Source organism: Podarcis cretensis (genome assembly GCF_951804945.1).
Source record: "Podarcis cretensis genome assembly, chromosome: 12".
In the NCBI taxonomy this organism is placed as follows: Eukaryota; Metazoa; Chordata; class Lepidosauria; order Squamata; family Lacertidae; genus Podarcis; species Podarcis cretensis.
The window spans coordinates 28,802,825-28,828,099 of record NC_137181.1 but is presented as its reverse complement, the minus strand read 5'-3'; the positions used below and the strand labels follow the sequence as shown (position 1 = coordinate 28,828,099).

At 42.9% G+C, this 25,275-nt stretch overlaps 1 protein-coding gene and 1 long non-coding RNA gene across 13 annotated transcripts in view; one reads left to right on the top strand and one right to left on the bottom strand.

Moving 5' to 3' along the window:
• PPP1R9A (protein phosphatase 1 regulatory subunit 9A) overlaps positions 1 to 9,865 on the bottom strand; it is a 143,923-nt gene extending 134,058 nt beyond the window's left edge. For 8 of the 10 annotated variants that reach the window (XM_079948410.1, XM_079948422.1, XM_079948411.1 and 5 more), the window contains exon 1: positions 9,743 to 9,855. The gene's annotated coding sequence lies outside the window, so the exon portion shown is untranslated. Of the gene's footprint in view, positions 1 to 4,251; positions 4,332 to 9,742 lie in introns of those variants that run through there. The other 2 variants (XM_079948416.1, XM_079948420.1) reach the window with 2 other exon arrangements.
• Positions 9,866 to 9,914: 49 nt separating this feature from the next.
• Positions 9,915 to 20,117, top strand: LOC307200095. Of its 3 annotated transcripts, none has more exons than XR_013832319.1 (3): positions 9,915 to 9,974; positions 16,424 to 16,512; positions 18,697 to 20,117. It is a non-coding gene; the product is annotated as an uncharacterized lncRNA (long non-coding RNA). The 3 variants fall into 3 exon arrangements; XR_013832320.1 differs by having other exon boundaries at positions 17,792 to 20,117; XR_013832321.1 differs by having other exon boundaries at positions 9,945 to 10,027; positions 17,792 to 20,117.
• The last annotated feature ends 5,158 nt before the right edge of the window (positions 20,118 to 25,275 follow it).

Here is a 25,275-nt window from a genome sequence, read left to right as displayed (position 1 = left end):
TTGTAAGAGTTGTAACTATCCTGAAATTAAGTCAGCCACCAGCCCGGCCTCCTGTCAGACAGGAGACGCCATCGAGCACTCCTGATATATGGTTGTCAGGCCTTTTGTTTAGAAACCTTCAAATGAAGGAGATCTCTCAATGTTGATGTGAACTCAAAATCCTTGACATATGTTTAAGATAAAAATTCAAGATTAACCATCTGTTTTGGAAGGCAATAGGGCAAGGAGGGCAAGAGGTGAGCTGGTAATTAAGATTCCTTGTTGAGACACATGTAAGATATATTACTACTTATTTGTCATTTATAGATAGAAGAATGTATAGCTTTTTGATTTCCATAAAAGGGCAAAAGGAAATGGGTGTATCTTTTGTGATTGGTTCTAGCAAACAGCCAATAGGAATTTTAACCAGGCTGATTGGACAGAGGCAGCCACAGGAGGAGCAAGGGGGCTGGATTAAGGAAATATAAGTGCTGGCCAGAATGGCAGGAGGCCAGGCCAGAGCTTGGTAACCATATACCACTGTGCCTCATATTTATTTGTCTGACAAATAAATTATTATTTTAATTTCTCTATTGCTGCGTTGAATATTTCATTCCAGCTAAGCGTTAACCACAAGCAGGGTGCTACACTGTATTTCTATATTACTATAGTACTGTATTAGTTATTTTCAAATACTTAAATATTTTTAGGGTGTAAGACCCAATTAAAGCCCGTTATTTACATACAGTATTACAGTATTTACATACAGTATTAGGCATACTGTATTAACTTTATTAACTGTATTAAAGCATTAACTTTGAGATATTATTTTTATTTAATGAACCCTCAGCCTTATTCAAAGTAAGCTTAAATTAGCTATTTCACTTATTAATCAAAGTGCTATTACTGTGCGACAGCAATATTTTATGTTTTATTCTTTTAATGATACTTTAGGATTTATTTAAATATCATTTCAGTCTTTTCAGAGCTATATATTCACTGCTCTGTAATAGTCTATAAGCATAATTGTTACTGTAAATTAAATTAGCTTTTTACGAAAATACCGTGCGTGTTTATGTTTTGTTTCTTTTTTCAAAGCCAAAAAGTGTTTCAGGCTTGTCGAGTTTCCCGGAGTGTGGAGTTATAGAGAGTCGAGTTTTCGGGGTTCTAATGTTGATCATATGACTCTAAAACACTTTAAAAAAAACTTTAAAACTCACTAATTTTCATCTAAAATTTAGAAAACTTCCCGGGGCAGGACCCCGGTATGGGCCCCCCCAATATTTTTTGTAAGTCGGCGCCCCTGGGCAAATGTAAACATTTTTTACTAGTAATAGAAGTCCAGAAGGTCTAAAACATGCCAGTAAGAGGAGGCCACACAGAGACTATGCAACTAACAAGGACTTCAGTAACAAGAAGATTAGGGAGACAGAAGATACAGCAAAGCACTGCTTGGGAATACAGAACTGAAACTGAAAGCATAGTGCCTGACAGCTGACTCAGCAACTTCCTGATATAGCAAGTCTGAAGGGCCAATACACCACACAGTCATTTAAATGGGAGGAAAGATTTTACAACGATGTGGAGATAGGGGTATTCAGCTGGGAAATTCCAAAAAACGACTGCAGCTCCAAAGCCCACCCAGTCTTTCAACTAGTCTTACTTATACCACTGCAAACAAACCGTCACTTTGACCCCATACTCTGCTAAGTGGAAGGTAAGCTGCCTCGATGTCAGTGGACTTTACTTAAATTTACTTCAATTAAACAAGCATTTTCCAATTTTGCACTATAGTAAAAGAGCAGGAAAAGCATTCCTGGGTAATAATTTCCTCTGCTTAGCCCTCAGTGTTTACTGTCAGAAGCCAGACATGCATATAGAAAAATCTATGGTGACCTTTCTGACTTGTGTGGCTGAATCTGAGCTATATAATAATGTTAATAGTTTGGTGGCGTTAAGCTGCATGCCAGACCTCTCTAATCCCCGGATCTAAAAAAAGGTAAAGGTACCCCTGCCCGTACGGGCCAGTCTTGACAGACTCTGGGGTTGTGCGCCCATCTCACTTAAGAGGCCAGGGGCCAGCACTGTCCGGAGACACTTCCGGGTCACGTGGCCAGCGTGACATCGCTGCTCTAGCCAGAGCCAGAGCCAGAGCCGCACACGGAAACGCCGTTTACCTTCCCGCTGGTAAGCGGTCCCTATTTATCTACTTGCACCCGGAGGTGCTTTCGAACTGCTAGGTTGGCAGGCGCTGGGACCGAGCAGCGGGAGCGCACCCCACCGCAGGGATTCTAACCGCCGACCTTTCGATCGGCAAGCCCTAGGCGCTGAGGCTTTAACCCACAGCGCCACCCGGATCTAGCAAGTGTTAAAAGCAACTCAAGCCTTCTAATTCTTGGAATACCCAAGATAGCGTCCTGGTGACGTGATGAGGGATTAAGGAGTTTGGTGCGAGATGGCAGGTGGGTGGAGCCCGCTTCCTTAACAGAAAAAGCCAGAGTTTTGAGTTAAATTGTTGTAGTGATGTGAGCCAAAAGTAAACCAGCAAGCTGTGAGAAGACAGAGAGACAGAACAATGTTTGAATTCAAGGCTGCGGCTATGGGAGAAGCAAGACCCTTTTGGAGTGCCAATGCTGTGAACAGATTGAATGTATGTCTAAATAAACCATATAGCATAAAGACACCACAGTCTCCTCTATGCCTCATTTCCAAAGGAAACACGAACCTTGGGTAAGCACCCGGAATCCTGCGCCGCTCAGAGACTAGGGTAGTGTGCAACATTAAGAACTGGATTTGCTGAAACAGCCCATTAGAGCCCTTAAACCAAAGCTGTTGGGATCTTGCCCCGAGAGTGCAAAAGTGTCAGGGTCATTTTGTTCTGCTTATCTCCTAGTTTGTGAAGAAAGGGGGGAGGGGTGGACCTGGAAAGTTAATACACCCTCACACTTGGGTCCCTGATAAAGCTTGTCAGTTTTGGAACAGAGCCTGAAGTTGGGAGATAGCTGTGTAGAGTGTAGCTGCCAATGCTTGCTATATATTGAAAGACGAGGCATATGTTTGTGGTAGGTGGCATTTTGGAACCATTTAGCTCCAAGCAGAAATGTCCAGGGGAGGCTGACAAAGTGGTGTACGTTTCAAGGAAAACTCATGAGTTAGCTGCTTGACAGCTGACCCCACCAAGAATGGAATACAGCAGAGTGCTGACAATGTCTTCTTTCCCTCTCCCTCTCTCTCTTGAGTTCTTCTGTTTCTGCAGAGTCAAAGGAAGGAAGCTTGCCTTATGCTTTCCTAAGAAAAAGGGCTGTGATTTTGCACAGCTGCAGTGGTGTAGTGTGGGTTGTCAGCACCCGGGGCAAGGCAAGTAATTTGCGCCCCCTAACCCGTGGATTTGCGCCCCCTAATCCTACCCCTAACCCTAACCCCCAGATGTTGCGCCCGGTGCGGCCGGCCCCCCTGCACCCCCAGGCTACGCCACTGCACAGCTGTACAAGATGGGACATAGGGTTGATTGGAATTTAAGATACGTTTCACCAGAGTTTAATCCCGGAACCAGTTTACAGATGCCAGTACGCCATACTTGAAATATGTGGAGGGCTAATAGTGCCTCTGAACATCTGCAGAGTGCATATCTCTTATCCCTAATCATTATATATCACCCCATATTATTTTTTACTGGTAGGCAGGCTTTCTCAGTGCTGGCTCAATACATTTTGCTGCCTGAAGCAGAAATCAAACTTCCCTCCCCATGTAGGTAAGGCAGCCACCATTCAGACGCTGATTCCTGCCTCCACACATCCCCTGCCCATCTCATAGTGCCATCTGAAGTGGGTCATTTCCTCCACACTGTATTCCTTCTGGACAGTTGGCATGGTTTTGGGACACATAATGGATCCCACCTGTGAATTTCCTGAAATGCACAGAAAACTCAAGCAATTTTATATAATCTTAGCTCCTCTCCTCTCCTGTGAAAAGCTCATGACCCAAGTAACAACAGTGGCCAGTGGTTTAATATGCTTGTTTATATCATTTGAAAGTTTGGGCTAAGGCAGAATTTTAGAAAAGTGTTCTAACACGGACGTGCATATTCATAACTCTTTTCTAAAAGTCTGCCTTAGCCCAAACTTCGAAAGATATAAACAAGCATATTAAACCACTGGCCACTGTTGCCTCTTTACACCAACTTGCACGACAAATTAACCGGCATTCTATTGCTAGACCTTGTTTTCTGTCAAAGTACTACAGAACTGCCACATTTGTGTTTCTGAAACTCACCAGTTCTCCATTCTGTTCCTTGCGCCTTGTCTGTGGCCCAACTGTCCTGCTAACTGCCCCGGAACTTTCTGGCACAACATTCTTTTCACCCCCTTGCAAACTGAGGCTGCACACACCCCGTATACAGTGGTACCTCGCAAGACGAAATTAATTCGTTCTGCGAGTTTTTTTGTCTTGCGATATTTTCGTCTTGCGAAGCACGGATTTTGGAAAAGCTTCAAAAATCACCAAAGTCTTCAAAAACCTCAAAAAAGGCTACCACACCGCGTGCTATGAGTTGCTCCTCGAAGTCAAGTCGCAACTGCACCCCCTGAATGCACGGTTTTAAGAAAAAGGAAACAAACTTGCAAGACAAAGGAAACAAACTTGCAAGACGTTTTTGTCTTGCGAAGCAAGCCCATAGGGAAATCTGTCTTGCGAAGCAACTCAAAAAACGAAAAACTCTTTTGTCTTGCGAGTTTTTCGTCTTACGAGGAATTCGTCTTGCGAGGTACCACTGTATTTAAAGCGTCCTCCAAAGAATCATAGGAACTATAGCTTGTTCAGGGTACTAGCTCTGTGAGGTTCCCAGGATTCTTTGGGGGAAGCCATGCACTTTTAACGTGCTTCAGATGTATACTGTTGTCAGGGACTCAGCGGGAGCGCAGGGAGGGGAGGAGATGGAGAGCGAGGGGGAGCAATCCGAGGGCAGCGTAGGAGAGGATGACAGCAGCCCGAGAGATTCCATGAGCCTCTCCAGCGAATCGGAAGATTCACAGAAGGGGGCGCCTATGGCCAGGGCAAGGGGGGACCCAAGGGGGACACCCCAGAAGCAAGGGGCCAGCGGGGACTCCCAGAGCAGCAGTTGGAAATCAGGACCAGCTTCCCCACCAGAGCGTAGTGGGGGGGAGGAGTCCCAGGTATCAGGGCCAACGTATTCACCACCAGCGAGAGAAGATGAGTCAGGGTTGGCCACGCCTCCATCGGAGAGCGAGGGAACGGTCAAGAGGAAGGTTGCCGGCTGGGCGCGTGCGCCAAGTTCAGATGTACAGGCGAGCGGCACAGCAGGTAGCCCGGATAGGGAACCAGGTCCTAAAGCCCGCCGGAAGGAGGGGGAAGAATCAGGGGGGTCAGCGTCAGAAGAGTCCAGAAAGGATGAAACCCTAGCGGGCAGGAGGGCCCAGAGGAGAAAGGAACTTAGGAAGAGGTGGAGCAAGGCGAGAGTCTTAAACTGGTGTGGAAGGGGCGGAGACTCAGACGGGACTTCGCCGGTCTAGGCTTTAAGACGTAGAGCTGCGCGCTGCGGCTTTGAAATGGAAACTAAACCTCAATAAAGACTTTTGTACATAACGACAGTCTGGTGTTGGTCCTCTGTGAGCTGGGACCTAGAGGCAGCTCTGACAGCTGTGTACACAGCCTAAGAGATTCGACTTCGTTTTTCTACCAGATGGTGGTCCAAAAAGCAATCAGTCTCCTATCATGTGATCCAGTTAGATGACTTGACAGCTGCTCAGATTGGGCCCTACCACTACACAGAGTGAGGTAGCTCCCCAGGTAGAAGTTGTGGGGCAGGGAGCAGCTGTAAGCTGTGGAAAAAATAGAAATGTGCATACCACAAGGCCTAGCCTGGGCCTCCTAAGCAAACCTACTTCCCTCACCTGTGGTGAATGATGTTATTCCATCACCGGTGGTGAAGTAAGTCTCACCTGCCAGTCTGGCCAGCTTTTGTGCGTCAAATGGGGTGGCACCATCTTGCCCTTGACTTGAGGCAACAAAATATTTAAGGCTGGTCCTGACAGCTACATAATGATTTCTTTATCGTACAGTAAGCCCACAATTTACGCTCGCTTTTCTTATGTGATTGCATGATTCCCAGGAACCAAACCCTCAAGTAAGTTGTGGGTTTATGTATCACTTAATACCTTATGAACAATTTATGCATCACTTAATACCTGAGCCTGGTAGTAGTAAAAGTAGTAGATTATTTATTACCCAGGACAGGTCACACAACAATTAAAAATACAACACTAGAACAGTTTAAAGCAAATTACAATAATAAGAATAGAGTGGGCTCTAAAAAATATACAGTACACCACAAGATTCATAAGCCAGGGTAAATAGGTACATTTTCAACATACAATGAAAATTGCACATCGAGGGGGCCAGATGCACCTCTGTGAGGAGAGAGTTGCACCATTTCTCAAACGTTTAATACCATGGGCTGCATTCAGATAGCATTTTATTTAACCTTTACAGTGTTTCCTTACCTGTTTATTTTTACATGTGATGTGATGTTTCACATGATGTAAAATCTAGTGGAATCTAGCAAATGTTTAATTCATGTTACTTCCATTAAAAACAAACAAACAGTTTCAACCCTGTTAACTCAAAAATTGCAGACATTTCGCATTGACAAAATTTGGGGTGTATACAAGCCACAGTTCCACAATACCAGAAGGTACTAAGTATGAAAGGAACATCAGAAACTGGAACAGAAGCGCCAGCATTATAACCAGTAAAACTAATGCATTTCTCTCCCCCCCCCCCCCCTCCTGCATGTAGCCATAGCTTCCCTCTCTCAATGATGTCTAGCTGCTCTGTAGGACTTATACTCCACAGCAGTTGAAGCCAGCAGTTATGGAGGTCTAGCTGAGCTGTAACAATTAAAGATCTATGGGATAGGGCAGGTTCTTCTTCTTTTTTGAAATTTCTTAAAATGTCTTAATGTTAATAGACACTGCACTTTCCCCATGTACACTTCTGAAACATATCCTACACATTTGGCATGTGTTGAGTAGGCCAATACTTAGAATAAATTACAGAGGCCAAAAGAAGCCAAACGTTTTAGGGCAAGTTGTATATCTGAATGCAGAATGTGGTACTTCTGAACGTGCATTGTTAAACACTACAATAACTCACCTTGAATCTAACAAGGTTGAAGTAGTCAACAAGTGTCCTTTTCTGTTTCCAGGAAAACAATTGGCTTCCTCTTTTGCACACCACATAATTGTTTTCTATAGACCTCACATTTCACAAAATGTTTTTAGTAAAGATTGAGTGGCAACAATAATTTCAACTTCCAAATTAGTGGCTTGTTCGCATTATGCATTGTTGAGGGCAGAGCAAAAGCAAAAGAAACAAAAAAAAAAAAAAAAACACCCCACAAATATTTGTATTCTTGGTAAAAGAAATCCTCCTTAGCCCCATCCAGGTGTTTGCTGACCAGAAACATTTAAGAATATTTTTATGCATCATTCAGGCTCAATTCATACTAATGTTCTGGTTTGCTATAATGTGGGTTGTTGTTCCTGGTAATTACTGCATTAATAAGGAAGGCTCATCTACTTATTTTACCATAGACACAAGCTGGAGGGCACAGTTTAATTTCACTGCAAATAGCAGAGGGGTCAGAGCTAGCCCAAAACACTTTGCTGCCTGAGGCAAAGAGCAAAATAGCACATACACCTTGATTTCATACACAGAAGGCAGCTACAGACTTTCATACACAGCCTGGCAGTTGCATGTGAAGGGATAGTATCCTCCAGGACACCCATGGGTGGTAGACTGGCTTAGGAAGTCCAAGGTAGGTCACATGACTGTCACAGCTCTGTCCTTCAACACCATGCCAGGGTTCCCTGGCCCAAATCATCTCCCCCCTGAAAGGGCTGTAGTGTAGAAGTTCGATTCAGTTTGCATTTAAATGTGGATTTACCCAATTCACACTTTCCAAAACAATACATAAACCAAGACACAGCCATCCTTTGAAATTCATCCTCCTCTGAATTTGGCAATGCAGTTCTCCAGCCAAGCAATGTGTACAAAATTGTGTATATTGGGGTAAAGGTAAAGGGACCCCTGACCAATAGGTCCAGTCGCAGACGACTCTGGGGTTGCGGCACTCATCTCGCTTTACTGGCTGAGGGAGCCGGCGTACAGCTTCTGGGTCACGTGGCCAGCATGACTAAGCTGCTTCTGGTGAACCAAAGCAGCGCATGGAAACGCCGTTTACCTTCCACCGGAGCGGTACCTATTTATCTACTTGCACTTTTTTGGGTGCTTTCAAACTGCTAAGTTGGCAAGAGCAGGGATCGAACAACGGGAGCTCACCCCATCATGGGGATTCAAACCGCCGACCTTCCGATCGGCAAGCCTTAGGCTCTGTAGTTTAACCCACAGCGCAAAAAGGCATATGTTAAAGAAAATAACATCAACATGCATTGTAGCGGGGGAAATTGCTTACAAAAAAAGTGTGTATTAGGATAATTCATGAGAACCTTTTTTAAAAAAAAGTGGAGACTGATGTGGAAATGTGAAGAAGTGATCATAAAACTGGGAAAATGAGAGAAACCAAAATTGACAGCTCCCCGCCACCCCGTGGCAATTGTCTCCAAGTGAGGGAGCAAGAGAAGAAGTAGAGACTGTGTGAATGTTATCATTCTTGGTGATAACAGCCTCTGGCTTCCTTCTGATGAAGTCATCTTGTACTGATCTGCGCTTAGAGATAAGGTATGAAATTCACAGAACTAGGGAAGAATAGAGCTTGGCTGTAATGGCTTAGAGAAAGAGCCATAAAACCACAATCCTTACTGTGAAATGTAAGAGAAACCAGTGAAATCACCACAAGTTGCAACAGCAAAGTGACCAGCTCAAAACATATAGTACAAACATTTCTCCCATGGGCTGGTTTCTGCAGTTATTTCATGTCAAACAGCAACTCCACCATCAATTACCTGCAGTTTGTGATGTTGGGTGGAAGCTGAAAGAAGGGCCCTGAGGCAGAAGCTGCACTCACACTTCCTCCATACAATAACATCCCCCAAATAGAATCATAGAATTGTAGTGTTGGACGGGAACCTGAGGATCGTCTAGTCCAATTCCCTGCAGTGCAGGAATCCTGCCCTGGGTGGGCTCAAACCACCAACCTTCTGGTTAACAGCCAGATGCACTGACCCATTGCAAATACTTCCTTAGCACTCTTTCATATCCAGACATTACTTCCAAGCACGCCCAGCCATCACACCCAATACATAGTTAATCCCCAGCAAACATCTGGTCTATTAAAAAAAATCCTGGCAGCATTAAGTCCCAGGAGTTACTCTTGTTGAACGCACGGGCACTCACTTCTGAGTAAACACGCCCAGGATTGCCAGTTTAGCTGCCGCTTCAGTTCTATTGGAATCAGTGTGAATAAGTTGTTTCAATGTGGATCAGATTAAACCATTATTATTATTTACAATTGTGTATATCCTGACCTTCGGATGAAAGAAGTTTATTTATATATTTATGCCCAAAGGCTGAACACATGAAGTTATTTTGGTATCTATGGCTTTCTCTTAGGATAACCAATATCCGTTTTCCATTACTGTCAGGAATACGCTGTTGTAAAGTCAGTGAGATAAAAGACCCCACCTCAAAAAGGGAAAGGACAGAGGTGACAAGAACAGCACTCAAAATGAGTTCACTAAGTGCAATCTAAGTGCAAAACTAAAAGCAAGTTCTCGTTAATGCTTACCTCTGAAGATCCAAAGTCAAGGTGGGTTTTCTCCCCCTGTGAAAGTTGATGTCATTGCTTACTATGGAGAAAAGCAAAAAGGAGGAAGAAAAGCTCTCTGAACTCTTATTATGACATCAGCACTTGCCTCAGAATCAGAATTCTTTAAGGAAATGTTTGTGACTAAATCAGTGTTTTCTTTTTCATGCAAGTGGAATGAAGGCTTTCATGGAGATAAAGTAAGAACACTGTGGTAGGAATGCCTTACTCTTCCTCACACCTCGGAATGGAAACGAGAAAGAATGTGTGAGGTTTTCCACTTCTTATGTTGTTTTCTCTTTCACACGTGGGAAAATATAGGCCAGATGTTGCCACGGGGATGTGCACAGCAATCCTACTCTTACTTGAATGAAACATTAAGATATATAGCCTCACTTGTAACTACATTTTGTATGGCGTGTAGTTCAATCTTTACCATTGTTCACGGGCAGGGCAAGCTTTGAAATCTTTTCAGCTGGGAAACTTTAATAAGCAGTGGGTCACCGACTCTGCCAACAACCTTCACAAACGTGACACTTTTTTCCTTTGTCACAATTTCTGTCCTTTTACCCATTCCTCATTCCCTTCTCTATGGCTTTGAGGAAGCACCACTCAAACCAAGTGGGATGGTAGGGTAGCAGGGCTTAGAAGATGGTGTGCCTCTGCTTAACTTTGACTTAGCATAATTATTAGTCACTTCAAAACATTATTTTATACCCACCCGGAAAGATTATTTCTTTGTGTATTTATTTCCTTATGTTTCCATAAAAATCCCACTCTTCCTTCATGCAACCCAACAAGCTATATATGTGGTTCCTGCTGGAAGTACAACTGCAGGGATCATTCATTTAATAACCTAAGGGTTAATTCTGCTTACAGTTAGTCAAGCCAACTGGGGGTGGGTGGGAAGTGTTGCCTAGCAACCAGGCAGTATGCCATGTTCCTTGCTGAGGCAATTCAAATTTTGATTGGTGTATATAACTTTTTATCCTGTGTAGTTGCATATCTCCCTCCTCTAAACAAATCTTGTAAAGATTTGTAGACCCCCTCATATCATATACTGTTTCTGCTCAGTTTACCCAGCAAAGTATTATTGGTTTCTTTTCTCTTTGGACTGCTCAAAGTTCACAGGTGGTCATCCATCCAAGCTCTGACCAAACCCAGACCTACCTATATCCCTGGGATAGATATGGCCATTATCATACGTAAGCGGTGGTCCAGACCTCCATGTGCCCTCCAGTGTCCACATGGGGTCCTCTTCTCCTTTCCATAGCGGTCACAGCTCCGCAAATGCCCCTTGCACATGTAGAGTTTCTGTTTCGTTGACATGAGCTGGGTAGACTTTGTGCACAAGAATGGCATATTCTGGTGCCATAGAGCAAAGGAAGGGAGCCTGTAGCCCTCCAGATGTTGCTGAGCTACAGTTCCCCTCCACCCCAACAATCATGACAAAAGACCAAGGATGATGGGAGTTGTAGTTCAGCAACATCTGGAGAGCCACGGGTTCTCTACACCTGCCCTAACAGAACTCCTGCGCTAGGGCAGCTCTTTGCCTCCTTTCTATGCATCATCAGGTACAACAAGTAAGACCTGTTTTGCAGTGTGGAGTACTCCTGTTTGTTACTCCAGGCAGCTAACAATGCCCATTTCCTGGATACTCCATTTCATTCCCTTCCAGCAATATTCCACACCCCTCCCCAGAGCTCTATGGTCACTGAACATCCTCAGAAATTGTTGTTTTCCCCTCCCTTAGAGTTTCTCCTACATGTTGTTTTCTACTGCTGAGTTTTGGTGCTGGCTTGGCTATATAAGGATCAGCTCTCTGAGAATGACCTTGCTGTTAGGATAGATAGATAGATAGATAGATAGATAGATAGATAGATAGATAGATAGATAGACAGACAGACAGACAGATTGGATATGGAAGGGATGGTTCCCTTTAAGTCCTTTTTCTGAAGCCTTCTTATGCCCTGGAGCTTTCTAGTAAACACTGGTGACATTAAATATTTGGTCAGTAGTAGGAAACATATATTCTCATTTGTCTGTTTCAAGAATGTGTGTGGCTGAATCTTTAGTTTCCATGGAAACCATCTCCAATGTCATTTGTGGAACTAAAATGTCAACAGTCGTGGTGAGAATGAAGTTGTTGCGAGGCTGAAGGAGAGACCTCTCAGGGTTTTTTACCTGCTCAAAGCACTGTAGTGCTATTAACAAAGCTTAAACATTGATTATTTACAAACATAGCAAATCAAATTAAAGATGCAGATTAATGACTAATTTACTGCGGTGTAAAACATTGGGATTTAATTACTAACTGATCCTCTCGCACATTTTCTTATCTTTAAGTCTTCTTTTCTCCCCAACCCCTTTGCTAGATCAGCCTAGATTTAAGCAGCTATCCTAAACTGGAAACAAATCCTTTGGGGCTTATTTCTGAGTATACACATACAGGATTTCATTGCAAGTATCAAGCCGTAAGTATCTTGGGCCCTATAAACCTCACCCCTTATACTGACAGAGGGGGGATAAGCTGGGGATTTTGGAAGGGGGAGGACTGGGCAGAGCCTTGGGAGCAACTAGGATACAGAACAGTGAAAGTAAGCCCTTCAGCGAGTATTGGTGTCAGAGTGAAGGCAGTCCAAATAGTGTTGTACGCCCCACAGTGCTGTCGCCAATTGACTGCTGGCTCATCTAGAGGCAGCAAAATCAGTTTCTCAATCCACAGATGTATTAGCACCAAGATAGTTTTTCCTTCCAGTGTTGCCAAACCTGTTTCTTGGCTGTTAGGAAGGCACAGAAAATCCACTTGCGGAACAAGGTGAAAGGGCTGTGGCTCAGCGGTAGAACACATGTCCAGTATACATAAAGGTCCCAGGTTCAACCCTTGGTGTCCCCAGGTAGAGCTGGGGGAAACTGCTGCCTGAAATGCAAGACCACCTCTACTACACAGTGTAAACAAGTCCAATGCATGCAGCACGAGAGGCCTTTTTCTGCAGTCCTTGGCAACGTTTGACACTCCCCAGCCCTTGCGATGCCTTCCCACAGTCAGGTAAGGAGGCACTGGGCTTTGGGAAGGAGGCAGGAGGGCTCTGACACGGTCCTAGATTCCTCCTTCCCAAAGCCTAGTTAGCTTTCCCAGCTTTGGGAAGGAGGTAGGAGGACTCTAGGACCCTGCCAGAGGCTCACACCTGTTCCCCAAAACCCGGTGCCTTGCTTATCTGGTTTTGGGAAGGCAGCATGAGGGCTGGAGGGTGTGTCAAATTTTGGCCTCACTCCACTGCCCCCATGGCTTCTGAAGCACTGCACAAAAGGCTTTGGCAGGAGTCAATCATCTGACGCCATTAGGACATGAGATGGTAGATTGGTGGGTTGCCCTGCCCAGCTGTCAGAGCTGGCCTGTGGTGGTGCGGGGAGATTAGGATCTTGCCTGCCAGATCAAAAACATCCCCTACGCCTTCTATACATGGAGTAAATCCCCCTGAATTCAATGGCACTTAATTCTAAGCATTCATCAGATTGCACGGTAAGTCCCCAAATTACAATCACTAGATTAAAGAATGACTGAATAACGATTAAACAAAATAAAAAAATTCCTTCCAGTAGCACCTTAAAGACTAACTAAGTTAGTTCTTGGTATGAGCTTTCGTGTGCATGCACACAAGTGTGTATCTGAAGAAGTGTGCATGCACACGAAAGCTCATACCAAGAACTAACTTAGTTGGTCTTTAAGGTGCTACTGGAAGGAATTTTTTTATTTTGTTTTGACTATGGCAGACCAACACGGCTACCTATCTGTAACTGAATAACGATTAGTGAATCCATGGATCTGATAACCCTAGAACTCACTCATGGACATGAGTCTGTATGCTTCTGAATACCCGTTGCTGATGACCTTAGGAGACAATGCTCTTGTACTCAGATTTCCTGCAGGCATCTGGTTGGCCACTGTGAGAACAGGATAATAATAATATAATAACCATCTGGCTGGGTTTCCCCAGCCACTCTGGGCAGCTTCCAACAAAACACTAAAATACAATAACCTATTAAACATTAAAAGCTTCCCTAAACAGGGCTGCCTTCAGATGTCTTCTAAAAGTTTGGTAGTTATTTTTCTCTTTGACATCTGGTGTGAGGGCGTTCCACAGGGTGGGTGCTGAAATAGATGGGCTGCAGACCCTTCTTATGACGGTACCACAAAGAACATTATTAGAAATAAAAAGTCTTAATAATTATAATAAATACTGGGGGTCTTTGAAGTACTTTGCAATGCAGCAAACATCTTACAGTATGCTTTGAGAGGAGAAATGGTTTAGTTTCGTGTTTAAAATTATTTTCAGATTTTCAGATATATTCGTTAGAATTTTGCTAGGAGGTGGGGCATCTCAGTGGAAAATGCATCATGAATCCGAGTGGTTTTGAAATCCGAAACGCATAACATGAAACCTGTCACTTCAAGAATGTTGCCTCATTATGGACAAAGAGAGTCTCAAGCTTGCCTACCCAACTGTTTTCATTTGTAACCCAAGCAAATGTGCTTCGGGAGTCAGCAATGCACTGTGACAGTGCTAATAATTATCAGCGATACCAAATGGAACACAAGGGCTGCCTTAGCACACCAAGTCAGAAGGAAGCAAGCCTTCAAGCAAACCATAGCACTCCCTTCACATCCATCACTTAGGTGGAGATTCTTCATGATAGCTCATGAATGCAGGTGACAGGAAATCGTAAGAGTGAAACCCCAAGGTTGCAGTTCTAGTGCTCAGCATACAGTACTGCTTCTTTTCTGACCCAGAACTGCACAACTGTAAGAGCTGTCTGAATATACAAGTATTTATAAATAGTCATTTGGCTATAGCTGTCATACGGATTTAATTTAGAAGCTGCTAGTTGATTTTTTTATTTAAGTATCACATGACAAACAGGCAGATTGTGTGTGTATTGACCAATAGAGATTTTGTGCAGGGAACTATACCAAAAATGTAACTTAAAATATAAATAACATTTTGAACATAAATAAAACTTAGCTCCAAAGACAAATATGTGCATCAAGAGTCACACAAGAATTATTCTCTACAGAGTACAGTAGAAAGATAACAAATGTTGCTGTTATCTTTAATGTAAAAGCAAATAACTATGAGTTACAGAAAATAGCATACTGAGAGGGTGGCATATTACATCATTAGTTATTCACTGAAAAAAATCAAACCGTTCTGATCTAAAGCTGCTGCTCTTTTTAGTGCCCCTAGCCAATTTTATTTGTCAACTTTCCAAACAAAGTTATATCCCACACATTTTTATACCAATATCCATTCGTGGCTCCTTCCAAATTCTTCCAGAAATGGGCAGTTGTTAGTTCTGATGCCATTAAAGGATGACTTAACAACATTTTACTTCTCAAAATCATATTACTGTTTGAGAAGAACACTTAATAAAGCTAAATAACAATCCAACGGTATATATTCATTACAGTAGTTAATTCTCCAACATTTTGGAGATTCCTATGGCAAGAAGAATGTACAATAATTTAGATTTCTAGCACCCTTTTATGTTTCACATTGGCACAAATTTTTAAACTGCTGGAAACGCAATCCTAAGATGGTGGCAATGGTGAGATTCTGTGGCAGAGATATTGCCACTTCCCTAAGACAGTTCATACTGGCCACGGCAGACATATGGAAGGAAATATTCTGTGCCCTTCCTGGTTCTGCTTTTAAAAAGTTCCTTTCCCAGTTACACTAGGGAAAATAAGTGTGCCAGCTCTAGGGCTGGAGTTCCCGACTCCCAGCTTTCTGCAGTTGAGTGTTCAGGGGAATGAGGGGGCTTTGGATTCTGCAAATATGCAACCCCCAGGATCCACACAACAAGCTCCTGGGAGTGCCACATTTCCAAACCTATTGCCTTCTGCTTTTCAGTCAGTCTTTGCTCATAGACATGGTTTTAGTCAAGAGTCACACAGTGATGCTCAGGCACCTTATTAGAAATGGAAAAGATGAGAGACATGGCAGGCGGCTCTTCAGTATATGCCTTACGGCTCCATCCAGGCCATGAGATTGAGAAGGAAGATTCTGGAGGTAAAGGAACAATGGTGGAGTTTTCTGTCACTGCACAGAGGAGACCTCAGCCCATGAAACTTGCTCTCCATGGATGGAGAGTGAGGCTCCCCATTACCCTCCCTAGTAAGCATAGAATTACTTTCTAGGAGAGTCAAGACTTGATTTATTTCATCCACAACATACATACTAACACTTAGACTTCATACCTCCTTTACCACCACCAAGGTTTTCACTTTTGCTAATAAAGGCTCCTTTTTTATTTGCACAATTAAGATAACACTGTCATCAGCACAACTCTACATAATGTGGTTAGAACCCTAATCGCTAACCATTGTAATTAAAAGCCAGTTATTTATTTTTAATAGAATGCAATGATGTTGCAAAACAAAGCAGAGGAGGGAACAGTAGCAAGCCCGTAGCAGAAGATGAGTGGCACTCAGCATTAACTGCAGAGCATTTTTTTTTGTTTTGTTACTGCTTTTAGCTGTATAAAGCTAATATTTTCCTCTCTTACCTTTTTTCTGTACATTTATGACCCATCTTGTTCTTAGATTAAAATGCAAGCTCCTTGTAGTCTTAAATCTATTACTCCTGTTTATTATTTTGACAGCTGGATTTTTGTACCAGGATGTAAACCACCATTGATGTTTCAGTTATTACAGTTGGCCTACAGAGGGCTCCAGAGCAGTAGTTGCTGAGGTAAATCACTGCACATAACTGAGTTAAAAAAGAGAGAAAAGCAGAAACATAGAAATAATGATAGAGGAATAGCTTCTGCGATAATCAGTTATGTTCTCTGTGTGAGAGATGGCGATAAATAATATGAATGCTGTGAGAGAACCCCCTTCCCACAACGGGGAAGAGGGAGGAAAAATTCAATTCAGTTCACATTTAAAGGCAGTCCCAACTCATCACATATTCTAAACAATATGTGAACTGTAACAGCTATCATTTGGAACTTGCACTTCTCTATATTTTGCTGTGCAGCTCTCCAGCCAAGAGATGTGCACAAAAATGCATGATTGAGGAGAATACAGTGATACCTCGGGATACAGACGCTTCAGGTTACAGACTCTGCTAACCCAGAAATAGTACCCCGGGTTAAGAACTTTGCTTCAGGGTGAGAACAGAAATCGTGCTCCAGCGACGTAGCAGCAGCAGGAGGTCCCATTAGCTAAAGTGGTGCTTCAGGTTAAGAACAGTTTCAGGTTAAGAACGGACTTCCGGAACGAATTAAGTACTTAACCAGAGGTACCACTGTATTTTTATTCTGAATCTTCCAGCATCCAGCTTCACTGTATGCCTACAAGTTCCAGTGCTATGTGGGGGGGGGGGGGATCTTTTCTCTATCCACTTTCTCCATGCTGCGCATCATTTTATAAACCTCTATCATGTTACCTCTTACTCAACTTTTTTTTCTAAACTAAAAAAATCCAGATGCTTCTTTCATCATAGGGGAGTTGCTCTATATATGCCTTGTCATTTCTGAAACTTTTCCAACTCTCCAATATCCATTTTTGAGGAGAGACATTTTAAGGGCTGGTTACATACCTTAGGAGTCAAGAGATCTAAGCACAGCAGCCAAGAGAAGTTGTTGGACTTTAGCAATTCTTTTTGAAGGATAATGGTGTACTCCTCCTACTAGAAGGCAGTTCTCTTTGTTAACTATGGGACCCTTGACACACCAGGTAATTAGTACCTACATGCATGAGAACTCTCCTCCAGGCTGCAGCCCTCTCTCACTGGCCCTGCTTCATAACCTGAGTGTTTTCTCCTGGCTGGAATGTGTTCTTGAACTCTGATAATGCCCCTTGCTTCTATGGAGGAAGCATCAAGAAGGGTGTATGAGTGTGTGTAGGAACATTCCTGATGCACAAAGCATGCCCTCCAAGTGTCCCTATTTTCTAGGGACAGACCCAGATTTACAGAAGCCATCCCGGTTTCTAATTTGATTCCGAAATGTCCCGCTTTTCCTTAGGACATCCCTATTTTCATCGGAGGAATGTTGGAAGGTATGGAGTTATCTGATCCCCAAACCATCTGAAGGCAGCCCTGTATAGGGAAGTGTTTTTAATGTTTAATATTTATTTTGTTTTTATATATGTTGGAAGCCCCCCAGAATGGCTGGGACAACCCAGTCAGATGGGTGGAGTATTATTATTATTATTATTATTATTATTATTATTATTAAAAAATAGGAATTATATAGGAATATGGAACAGTTTCATCAGAGAAATGTGGCAGGGTATGCAAAGGTAAAATCTGCATTTGTTGCTCTTCCCGTTTTTCTTTCTGGTTCTGCCAACTGCTGGCATGTGGTCCTCATAAGGTTGCCCAGAAGGGAATGTAGATCTCAGGCTCAAAAATATTCCCCATTCCCATCCTTTTATTTAACAAGGATTCTTTTCCCATTACCAGTATAAACTGTGCCAAATTTTTGCTTATGAAACATAACAGAAACTTTTCATAAATATTTGAGCCAGCTCCAGCTATATGACCACTGTAATGTTGCCAGTGTCACAAAGATGTATGGTGGTTTGGCTACAAATGAGTAATTATTACTGGCTCAGCAACTTCAATTTGCCTGCAAAGTTGGTTGTGTGTTTTTTTCCAATAATTTTAAAGAGCGTTTTTATTTGCTTCCATTTTTGGATATGTACTGGGCTCCCTCTCTGAAACACGTGACTCATTTTCCAAGACGGGTGCCAAGCCAAGGCTAATAATCTGTCTTCCCAGAATTCAAATCTTTGCACTGCACAAAAGCAAGGGTTACAGAAAAGCAAAGATATGCGACACAAAGCACAGCTAAACAAAATAACAGGGCTTTTTCTTTTTGCCTAAAATCAAACTTTGGCAGATGCTAACCCTGTCTCTTCCTTTCAGTGTGATCAATCTGTCAGCCAAAAAACTACTCCTTCCTTTTGTCACAGTTCCCAAGTAAGGTAGCAAAAAGCTGATGAAAGCAATTTCTGCAGAACTTGGAATTTTATTTTGTGCAGGCTAATCTAAAAGTGCACAGATCAAAGAACCGCACATTACTTGTGGAGCTACGGCCACAAATAGCATTAAAAGAACTGCCTTTATGATTCATTATTTCGATCTGCTGGAAGGTTTTAAAGGTCAGTAGTTGGCACTGGACAGCACAGAAGAGGAAAAGTCTTAAGAATGTTATGAAAGCTGCATTGTGCATATGACTTGTTTATTCAGAACAGCGGAGTGTAATGAGAGGGTGGTGGTTGTGATTCAGTTATATTTGCTGGAAAGCAAAAGGCCATCCAGTGAGCTGCTTGAGTAACCAGGGATCTGAACATGGGATTTCCCACATTTAAGCCTTACACTCAGGAGTCATTGACCCAGTGATACCTTTCACTGGTTGGCCAGTTGTCTTAACCTTCCAGCCAAATCAAGAAGTACCGTACTGTATAGTGAAAAGTCTTCTCGTTGCTTGGCAGGAGACTAAATTACCAGGGTTAATTGTTGGTTAATTGGTAAATTGTTACATTCACCCTCTGACTACATTGCCACACGTGGGTGCCAATGTTTTTGTGAAACATGTGGAGTCAGAAATGTGTAATACAAGTATAGTACAGTTTTTATAATATATAATTATATTTTTATTATGACACGCCTTGTTTTCTGGAATGCAATTCCATTTACAGCTCCCCAAAGGCAGAGAGCAATAACTTAATCGGCCCTCACGCATGTTCACTTCATCAAATCCGGCCTCTTTGAAAATAGTTTGGGCACCCATGATTTAGGACCTCTCAAAGCCATGCTTCATTTTTTAATAGAGTACAAATGTGTGCTGGAACATACCATGTCCTTTCTTATTCATACGTCAAGTCATACTTTTTCCCCTGGAAGGATCAGACCAAAGGTCCATCTAATTTAGCATCTCATTACCCACAGTGGCAATCAGAGGCTTCTGAGAAGCCCACAAGTCGGGCATGAATGCTGTAGCCGTGTCCTTTTGTTGCCCTCTAGCAAGTGAATAAAATATCATGATCATTACCAAGCATTCCAAACACATAACAGTAAAATAGGTAAAAAGGAAAACTTCCTATACAAACAAGTTTGGATTACCAACCTATCTGGTTTTCTACATTGCCAAGATCAAAAACAGGACTGATTCCTTTTGCAACTTTACAGAACTGTACCTAACAATCAGGAACTGATATTTAAGACATAGTACCTCTGAATCTGGAGGCTCAATCTAGCAATGCAATTAATAGCTGCTTATAGACACATAGAAGTGAGAGCTGGACCATAAAGAAGGCTGATCGCCGAATAATTGATGCTTTTGAATTATGGTGCTTGCAGTCCCATGGACTGCAAGAAGATCATACCTATCCATTCTTAAGGAAATCAGCCCTAAGTGCTCACTGGAAAGACAGGTTGTGAAGCTGAGGCTCCAATACTTTGGCTACCTCATGAGAAGAGAAGACTCCCTGGAAAAGACCCTGATGTTGGGAAAGATGGGGCACAAGGAGAAGGGGACGACAGAGGACGAGATGGTTGGATAGTGTTCTCGAAGCTACCAGCATGAGTTTGACCAAACTGTGGGAGGCAGTGGAAGACAGGAGTGCCTGGCGTGCTCTGGTCCATGGGGTCATGAAGAGTCAGACACGACTAAACGACTAAACAACAACAACAAATAAACACATTTTGCATGACTTTGTCTAATCTAGCCATTGAGGTTAATGGTCACTGCATCCCGTGGCAACAAATTCCGTTAAGTTCATGCAGAAGTACTTTGCCATGAATCTACTGCCAATCAGTTTCAAAAGTTGGCCACAAGTTCTACTACTGTGTGTGAGAGAGGCAAAGCATTTTCCACCTGCTATTTCCAAACCATACATTGTTTTAAATAAACCTCTATGATCACATCCTTCCTTAGCTGTCTTTTGTCATTTTATTTCCCATTTACTCAATTTGGAGAATTCCTTTGGAGTGTTCTGCAATCAGCTTAGGTTTTTAATTTGCCACTATCTGCAAACTTGGCTACGGTTGCCTCACTGCTTATCCCCAACTCCAGATAATTTATGAATAAATTTAATAGTCCCAGTCCCAGTACATCTCTCCATTGTGAGAACAGTCTGTTTACTCTTAAGAATGCTTGAATTATGGGGCTCAAAGGACTTCTCAACAAAATCCACAAACCCACCCAATTCTCACCCCAATTCAGTCAAATGATTTCCCCTAGGTCTTCAAAAAAGGCAATAAAGGGCTGGTTGTAAAACCTTTCTGTAATTTAAGCACCAAGTCCAAGTCTTGTTTTGAACCAGTTACTGCTTCATCATTCACCAGTTACTGATCTATAAAAGGCACTGTCGTTTATTCTACAACTCTTAAGTATATTGATGTGCTATACACATATTAAATCACCTGCTGCTTGCAAGGCAATGATTTTTATTTTTAATATTGCTATTACCTACCCTACAGCGGGAAGGTAAACGGCGTTTCCGTGTGCGGCTCTGGCTCTGGCTCTGGCCAGAGCAGCGATGTCACGCTGGCCACGTGACCCGGAAGTGTCTCCGGACAGCGCTGGCCCCTGGCCTCTTAAGTAAGATGGGCGCACAACCCCAGAGTCTGTCAAGACTGGCCCGTACGGGCAGGGGTACCTTTACCTTTACCTTTTACCCTACACTTACAACTACTAAGTTTCTTTTCTTGAAGTTCTATGTATATAATATTATTATATCATATTATATTATTCACCAACCTAGTGCCCTCCAGCTGTCTGAGACTAAAATTCAGTTGCTGGTTCTAATATTTTCCTTGCACACTCTAAGTCTTCCCGGAGGATACACATCAAATAACACAACATATTATTATTACTACTGATATACATACCATTTTCCTTCCCAAAATAGCATATCATAGCAACATTAATACACTAGTATGTGCATATTTTACACTCTCTCTCTCTCTCTCTCTGTGTATACATACATACATACATACATATATAATCTACAGTGTGTTTGTGTGTGTTAGAGAGAGAAATTTTGTACTCTATACATGTCAACTGTTTTCAGAGTTGTACAAATAATTGAGTAAATAACAGCAGCTGCAATGCTACCAAGCCCTCCTCTGGGCTCCTTGCCTTGCCCGCCTCTCCCTTTCACATTTTGTGTGTAAGCTTGCAACCAGGGAGAAAGGATAGATGAATTATAACAGGGCAAGTATTAAGACCGAACAAAGGGTTGTGGTTCAGTGGAAGAGCTTCATAAGTTTGATCCTTCCGGGTTGGCGCCATCGCCGAATGGCGGACTCCCTCCGAGCTTCGGAGGGAGCCTGCTCGGCAGGGGCTGGGTTCTACCGCGCCGGCGACGCGGGGACCCTTAAAAACCATGGGCGCTGAAACCCATGGGCATGGTGACTCGGCGGGCACCGTTTGCGCCCCCCCGACCCGCGAAGGAGCCTTTTTAAAGGCTGCGGAGCGGGTGACGGGGGGGGGGGGTGTGTGGTGCTGTGAGTCTTCCACTTCCCCTGCCGAGTGAAGCCGCATGCCATTCGACGGAGAGCGCTGACTTCTTCCATTGAAAATTTGGACTTTAAAAGAATAACCCGTGAGTAATTGGAACTTGGATTAAAAAAGGGGGAAAATTCTTTTTAAATTCGGAGCGAGCGGGGGAGGTGCAAAAAGGAAGTCAGCCTCCCCCCTGTTGTAGAGGAGCTAAAACAAAGGATTTGACAACTAAGATCGAGCGCAACCTTTTTTTTTGATAAAGTTATTAACTTCGCGATGGAAAATTATAAGACTGGGCTGGAGGAGAAGAGTGGAATGTGAACTAAAATGCAACCCCCCCTGGAAATCCCGGGAGCGATCCGTAAGAGCGCCGGGAGAGGAGAAATAGAGGTTTTGACAGCTGTCAAAGGAGTTGTCAAAGCGGAAGAACAAAAAGAGAACTTTGTTACGAGGACTTTGCTGGTCACATTTGTTACAAATTGGATATAAATTGTTTAAAACAAGGAATAATAAGTTACTTTGACTGTTGGATCTGATCGGGAAGGAAACTGAGTTATTATAATCCCTCTAGAGGAGCTGTGGGACACTACAAGTATTGTTGGCATTGAATTTGAATAGGACTTTTTATCACCTGGGAAACTGCAGAAATGGAACACTATTTTGTCTACAGAGGTCTACACACTAAAGGAGACAATAGATTTCTCTATTGAAGAATGGAAGGGACTTGACGTAATGTTTTGTTCCTGAATAACAAAGCCTCTGCAGAGGAATTAGAAACTTTTTGGAATTAGAACATTTCTGCAGGAGAGCAGGGAAAAAAAAAAGAGGAGGAGAGAGAACAATAAGAACAACAAGAATAATAAGAACTGGATAAAGTTGGAAGATAGACTCCTTCCAAGATCGGACACGTGAAATCAAAGATGACCAAAAGACGGCAAAGACTAATAAAAAGACGGCAAAGTGGATTGGTGAAGGACTGTGGTTTAGATGTGGGAGCTCCAGGATGACAGTAGACAGTGACGGACATTGGGAACGCAACCGGGAAGGGGGGGAGGGAAATTTGGAATCCAAAGGGTGTTAAATTACATTTTATTCTTTTTTCTATTTTTCTGTTTATCTTAATCTGTATTGCATATTAAAGAGGGGAACTCGCGGAAGGGAACAGGTCGATTTTAGGGGATGGGAAAATATTTTTTAAATTGGGCCAATGATAATAATTTTAAAATTTGGGGTAAGAATTTGTTGAATCTATTTGAAAGAATTGGAATACAAGAGGGGGAGGGGAGGGGAAGTCCTGGAAAGAAGCCAATGAAAATAAGGTTTTAAATTTGGATGTTTTTTTTTTTTGTTATATTTTAAAATCTTTAATAAATATTATTTTAAAAAAAGAAAGGATAGATGAATTATAACAGGGCAAGTATTAAGACCGAACAAAGGGTTGTGGTTCAGTGGAAGAGCTTCATAAGTTTGATCCTGGCATCTCCCTTCTCTGTGGTAGATCATGAGGATGGCAACAGGAGAACAGACCTTTTCAGTGGTGGCTCAACGCTTGTGGAAGACGCTTTGCAGGGAGGCTCACCTGGCACCCTCTTTGCCTAGTTTTAGGCACCAGGCAAAACCTTTCCTTTTTTTTTTACCCAGGCTTTTGGCCGCCTTTTTTTGAAGGTTTTAAAAATATTTGTGGCCTCTTTTGGTTGGGGGGTGGTGGTGGATCTACTTCACCTGCCTTTTCGTTTTTGACAGATGTACTTGTTAGGTTTTTAATGGCGTTTGTTGGAATTGGTTTTTAGTATTCCCAGAGCTTTTTTCTGGGGGTACACATACCCCTAAACATTTTGTGAATCTTTGTACTATTGTCCATTTACTGTATTTATTTTTTCCGATTTGAACTATAAAATGGTGATTTTCTTGAGTCAAAATGAGAGTACCCCTAAACATTTTTTAAGAAAAAAGCACTGAGTATTCCTAATGTGTTCGTAGGTTGCTCTGAGTTATTTTTACAAGTCGCTAATAAATAACAATAATCATCTCTGCACAAAACCAGAGAGAGCCATTGCCAATCAATGTATAGGCAATATATACGGACTTTGATGGAACAATGGTCCAACTCAATATAAGGCAGCTCCCTAGGCAAGCCTGCTCCCAAATCTGCTGGTCCGGTGAAAGGCATCTCTTTACTCGTCTCTAGGGAGGGTCTGCATCCCAGGGATAGATCCTGCTTTGCGTGCAGAAGGTCCTAGGTTCAATTCCCCCCCCCCATCTCCTGGTGGGGCTGGGAGAGACTCCGACCCAAAACTCCAGGGAGCTGCTGCTGCTGCCAGCCTGCACAGACAATATTGGGGCAAGGCAGACAAACAGCATGTTAGGCAGCATTTTACATTTTCTTAAAAGTGTGTGTGTGTGTGTGTGTGTGTAAAAGACCAACCGGTGCCGGATTTAGGTTTGATGAGGCCCTAAGCTACTGAAGGTAATGGGGCCCTTTATATGTCCAGCTGTCCTTTATCAACAACTAATTGCCACTGTTTTTTGTGTTGAATATATGCTATATTTATGGACCTAACAGGTATAAAGCCATTTGCGCAAGTTACCATGCAACCAGTCCATGCAGAATGTAGGCACCCTATATATAGAAATGAGCAAACCAGTGATATTTTAGGGAGCAGGCGGGGCCCATGACTTACATCATAGGTGCCTACACAACACAAGACTGGATCTTGTGCATCCAGTTCCCCCCCCTTTAATTTTTGTTGGGACCCCCAAGAGAGTGGGGCCCTAAGCTATGGCTTGTTTAGCTTATGCATAAATCCTGCACTAGGTGTGTGTGTGTGTGTGTGGAGAAGACCAACGCATCTTCCCTTAATGACTACGTTGAGCTCCAGAGGCTCCTTCTCTGCGGGCGGCAATGCCCGACTACAGAGGAGGGGAAAACAACCCGAAGGCCTCACTTGAGGCGAGGCGAAGCCAGGCCCGCCACGAGCCGGCCTTAGGCCCCG